Source organism: Oryzias latipes, chromosome 10 (assembly GCF_053564925.1).
Source record: "Oryzias latipes strain Hd-rR chromosome 10, Olatipes_Hd-rR_3.1".
Lineage (NCBI taxonomy): Eukaryota > Metazoa > Chordata > Actinopteri > Beloniformes > Adrianichthyidae > Oryzias > Oryzias latipes.
Window position 1 is genome coordinate 26,514,422 of NC_136246.1, and position 5,797 is coordinate 26,520,218.

General features: G+C 39.7%; 1 long non-coding RNA gene across 3 annotated transcripts; it reads left to right on the plus strand.

The window, feature by feature from the left end:
- Positions 1 to 660: 660 nt before the first annotated feature.
- LOC111947969 (uncharacterized) lies at positions 661 to 4,519 on the plus strand. Of its 3 annotated transcripts, none has more exons than XR_013658399.1 (4): positions 661 to 1,293; positions 2,586 to 2,671; positions 4,158 to 4,268; positions 4,377 to 4,519. It is a non-coding gene; the product is annotated as an uncharacterized LOC111947969 (long non-coding RNA). The 3 variants fall into 3 exon arrangements; XR_013658400.1 differs by lacking the exon at positions 661 to 1,293 and adding an exon at positions 1,967 to 2,225; XR_002873942.2 differs by lacking the exon at positions 661 to 1,293 and having other exon boundaries at positions 1,967 to 2,671.
- Positions 4,520 to 5,797: the final 1,278 nt, after the last annotated feature.

The window sequence follows — 5,797 nt, forward strand, 5'->3', positions numbered from 1 at the left end:
TTGTAGACAATACAACAAAAAAAATCCCACAGATATTAAACTCAGTACAGAAATACCATCGGTGTCCACTAGAGATGCAATTCCCTCAAGATTCGATTTTGTTACGATTCAATATATGATTTGAGGTTTCTAAAAAAAAACACACCAAAAAAACGAAAAGTTCAGAATTTTTTTACACTGAAATGTGTTTCAAACTAATTGAAAGAGTTTATAGAAGGCCTTATTCACATTTGATATGGGCAGGCATGACGGTGGTTCGCACAATTACAAAAGTTGTAGACCCCTCCATGAGCATATAGGATAAAAAACTGTTCATGAGCTTTCTTCTCTACGGGTGACAGATTGAAGCAAACACTTTCAACATGAAAGCACAATGAAAGGTATGTTTTATGACAAATACTTTCTGTTTGGTGTATTAGATCAGGTAAAAATTACCCAGACAAAGGTGATGGGGTAACTTTTATAGCGAAAGTGTTTCTAAGCTAGGTTGCAAAAGGGCTAATGAGTAAATGTTTTAACAACTGCTAGACCTGGTTTTCAGTTTTTTTGTTGGTTTTTAGAATAGACTTTATTTTAGCTCTTTAGAACTAACTAGGTCACACAGTCACATATTTTTATATGTTACACATCGTAAAAAATGCTTAGGTGTGATTCAAAACTATGGAGTTATTTCAGTCTCAATAATCAGAAATGCACACAACCGGTTTTACAAATACACACGCTCCGATTCACAAATGTCATTTTATGCAAACGTGAAAAATAAATTCGGAAATACACACCCTGTGTTTCACAAACACACACATTGTGTTTCACAAATGCACACTAAATGTTTTACAAATGCACAATAAGTGTTTCTCACAAATGTGCACACTGTTTTTCACAAAAACATTTTAGAAATTCACAATAAATGTATCAGAAATGCACAGTAGGTGCTTCACAAACGTGATTTTTAGGTACACATGTGATGTGAACTCACAGATCATTCGAATTGCAGAATGTGCATTCAAAATCCCGTTCTCGTTAGTGAATCTCTCCGTGTGTGTGAGAGATTTTTCTACGGTGAATATTGAGACTCATCTGACGGAGCGGGTCGACTAATCTCACCATTGGCTAGTGAATCTGTCAATCAAACTCATCGGCAAAGCAGGCGGGTTCGCTTTTAGCCAATCGAATGGCCCCTTACACTCCTCACTTTCAAAGTGACGAGGGAGGGAGCTGTTCAGCACAGCAGTTGGGAGGACGCGGGCGGCAAACATGGCGGAGAGGTCTTCTGAACGGGCTCAGTCTCAGCCCGTAAGTAATGCACTTATTTGATTATTATTCCCTCGTTGTACGTCCTGTAATGTTATTGAATACTAAGTTGAAGCGGTCTCCTTAGCCAAGTGACATGTGTGAATGCTTTATGAACACTTCAGACGAGTCGTTTGCAGAGTACCCCCACCGCAAATTAGCTTAGCTTAGCCTGTGCGGTCATATTTTTTTATGAAAGCGGGGGAGGACTTATGATGGTTTTGTCAAGTTTTATACTTGGCATACCAGCTCTTCACACAACACGAGTAACTACAACCAACCAGGGGCCTCGAAACTAGCCGGCTTTCGACTCAAATTGTGTCTGCCTGCCCTGTGAGTGTGAGGGAAGTTTAGCTAGCGCGTCGGTTCAAGCTAGATATACAGCCAATCTGTAGGTTTTTAACATGATTCATAAGGAACTAAGGGGAAAACATGCCGGATTTACAGCAGCACAGAAAGTTTAATAAAAAGTATTGATTTGGAGACGGGGATTTGTTTAAACACTGATGCTATGCTAACTAGCTAGTAAGTTAGCTGTTCCGTGTGCTGCCTTTATGTAAACGCGGCGATCCGGGTTAAAGTTAGACACAGTCTTTTCACAACCCAGACTTTAAGACGGGGTGGATATGTGCAACAAAGTTAATTCATATGACATTCATGAAAAGAGCAATTTTTAAATATAACAGACGTGAATCCACTGTTGAATGAAAGAAGCCTCATTAAGTTTCTAACGTTAGAACCCGTATTGTGCTGAAAAGCCCTGTGAGATTGTGTCAGAGTGACAGCCACTAAAATCCCCGTATCTTTACTTCCAATGACGTAATGACAAGAATCCCAAACATTATGTTTTTAGGCTGTTTTGTAGTCGATAAGTAGTCACAGAAAGGGTGGATGGGAGAAATATGCTATCAACAGTGATTTGAGTAGAAGTTACTGTAAGTATTACACACAGGCTTCCTGTGATCAGTGTCTTGTCTCTGATTTTTTTTTAAAGCTGTTCTTTACTACAAGCTCAAGTTATCATAGCAAGAGTGTTTTAAAAAATTCCCCTTTCTAATATTTGAAAATTATGTAATTTAATCTCAGACAGCTAAATGATCTAATCCATGTTTGTCGTGTTTTTATTTATTCTTTAGGAATTGCTGAAGCGTGACATCCTAAATACCTTTCTATTCTATTCTATTTCATATTTTATCATCCTATTGTATTACTGTTTTACCTATCAATTGGGAATTTAGCATTTTTGCCCCTGTAAATATCTGTCAGTTGAAAGTATTTGTACTTGTATTCCATAGATCTTGTACCTGAAGATGGCAGACAACAACTGTGCAGACTTGGCCTTCTTCAGTGACGCTGTGAACGTGTATGGATAACCTCTGAGGTATTCATGTTATTCATAAAGAAATCTTTTATTCACATATCAGGCAGTATAAGCTAGGGTTGGGCGATGTCCCTTAAATTGGCCGTTGACGATGTTTGCTGTCAACCATCGGGATGGACGATGACATCGTCGGGGGGGGAAAGGGGGTATTTTTACATTTTTCGTTCTTATATAACTGCTATTCGTTTTTTTGCTTTTTTGTTTTAATTTCCCAACAGATGACTAATCCGCGATGATCCAGTATAAACTGAGGGAAGTGACTTTAACAAAAAAAGTAACAAACAAAATAGAAAAGAAGTAGTCCGCTTTGTGTTTGATGGGAAGGGGGGGGGGTACATGAGCGGTATGTGTGGGAGATTTAAGACTGCGATCCGTCCCGCAGCTCTAGGGGTACAAGCAACCGAACTCAGAACCGGGTCTAAAAGTGTGTGTCTGTGCACAGCTCGGATCGTCAGCACACACAGCGGTTTGAGCTTCAAAGCAGAAATGTCGCTCAGTCCTTAGAAAACATTCAAACAATCATGCGGATTTGTGTTTCCAGTCGTGTCCCGACTAAATAAAGGCTGATGTTATTCTTACATGTTTACGTGCAGCCAGAAAGCAGCACCACCCAAAGCTAATGTTGTTAGCCCGTGTTAGCATACTGCTAATCCTGGCTTCGTTCAGAAAAAGCACTGACCACACGGATTAGAATTCAAATGATGAGCGAACAGGTGTTTCATAATAACCGTAACATTATTAAAAGCACGTTTAGAAGATCATCTCGTATTTTACCGAGCTGACATGTCAATGTATATAGCCGCTCGGCGCTGTTTAACAATGTTTTGTATTGAATTGTTACATACAATAAAGTTTGAAAAAAAAAAGGCGCTCGGCGGAGTTTATATCCTTCCGTTTTTCAAACCCTACTGCGCATGTGCGAATGATTTATTCCTACGGAAAGTGTGACCTTAGTGAACGTTTTTATATTCTGAAAACATTTTTCTGGGCCCATGTACACGGTTGGATTCTAATCTGACCATTGATCCCATCAAGATATTTTGTACATGTAACCGCGGCTTATGGTGTCGACGCGCAACGTGGCGGGGCCGTGGCATCACGATGGTGGTCTCTCCATCGGGATGTCAGTCACCCATCACGATGGACGATGATATCGTCCATCGGCACAACCCTAGTATAAGCACTTGGTTATTTGTACAAAAATAAAATAACTTTTTTTAGACTCCTCTGAAAACAAAGGCAACTCTAAAACTCTTTCCCCTCATGAATAACATTTTACCCCCCCCCCCCCCCCCCCCTTAACAGTCTCTCTCACCTCAATTTTTTCCCCAGTGATACATGTAACCCACTCCTGCAATTTATCTAACCTAGAAATTCTACTTATTGGCATTATACATAAGAACATTACATTTTAAATTGATGTGTACCGTATTGGCGATGCATTTGTAATTATGTGTTTGAGACATGATTTTCATGTTATTGTCAGGGTGAGAGGAGATCACGGAGGAGAAAATGTGGGCATAGCTGAGTTGATGCTCACATACGTAGAACTGACACAAACAGCTTCATTGCAGCAAAAGTGTACACACAATCAACGGTGAGTTGAACCTAGTTTTAGACGCTTTAATATATACATAAAAGTGAATGATGTATTAAAAATAAATCTGACAATATAATATTTCTTTTTGCTTTTTTCCAAATACAGGATTGAGCCCCTCTGGTGTGATGTCTTCATGACTGTTACTGGTTTATATTACAACATCCTGCACTCTCCTGAGGACCAAGACTTGCTCAATATCAGTAACATCACGTATTCTGCTGCCACTATATTTTCCTACCACGCATTCAGGCCAGTTTGGATGTCTTTAGTGACGCGTGGGACAGCCATCCAATCAGGACGGAGCAAAGCATGACACCAAATCAGCTGTGGCAGTTGGGCTTGACCCAGAACCCTGTTTCTGATCCCCGGGTAAGTGCTTTATTTCAGTGTTTTTCAACCTTTGTTCACTTGTTCCACGGTCTGACACCGGACTCTGTGGAAAGTTACACCGCTAAAGACGAGCTTTAGCTGGTATTTTTGTTATATTGGCGGAGACAGTTAAAGGGGCGGGACTTTTCCTTACACGGTTATAGCTGCAGCTAAATCGCGGTACCGTCAACCTTATCAAAATGTATTTTATAGAATTAAATAAACACAAAGAAAAAGTCATTTTAAGATCTTTCATATTCCTAACTACTCAGTGTTTTTATCAGTGCCTGTTTGCATGAAGAGCTGATTTCCTGGAGATGGGAAATGTTTTTAGATCAGTGAAGTAGGGCAATTCCCCACGGCACACTTGACCATCTCCCACGGCACACTAGTGTGCCGCGGCACACACACTGGTTGAAAAACCCTGCTTTATTTAATCTCACTGTACTGGACAACTGATTTGTGTGCAGTTCGACTAAAGTGGAAAGTATCAAGAACAGTATGATGAAATCACAATGACTACAAGGAATTTTCATCAAAAATGAATGAAAAGTCTTATTGTTGTGTGGTGCAAACTATTTCCCTAAATTGTTTGGTTTTTTAAATCAAGTAGGAAGAATAGCACATCTGCAAGTTCAAAATGCATCACAATGCATGGCATTATGAGCCATCAGCTGTACTAATCTCACTACTTTGTTAAGAGTCACTTATTTGCAAATTAAAAACAGTTATGGAGATATGAGGTCTGCCTGCTAGAAACAATATAAGTCATTATTAGTGGGTCTCTGTTCCTACATAATCTAAAACATTAAAAAAAAACAGTGCTGTTCATAAACAGTATCTTTTGTTTTTGTCAGGGTATTCTGGTTCCAGAGATTGAATGGGAGGAGAGTGGATCCATGGCTGAACCTCATCCTGGGATCAATGTCCCGATATGGGACAGTCCCCTTTTGGGTCCACAAATGTTGGAACTGCAAGACGACATCAACCCATTGTTTAATTCAGACCGTTTGGGAGTGGACCTACATCTTTACTGTCCCGTTTGTTTAGAACTTAATTTAGGCGACATAATTACATACAGAAGAAGAAAGACTGAGGGGAGCAAGACAGAGTTCAAATCAATACTGCTGTATTGTTCAAGGGACTTAATTGTATGT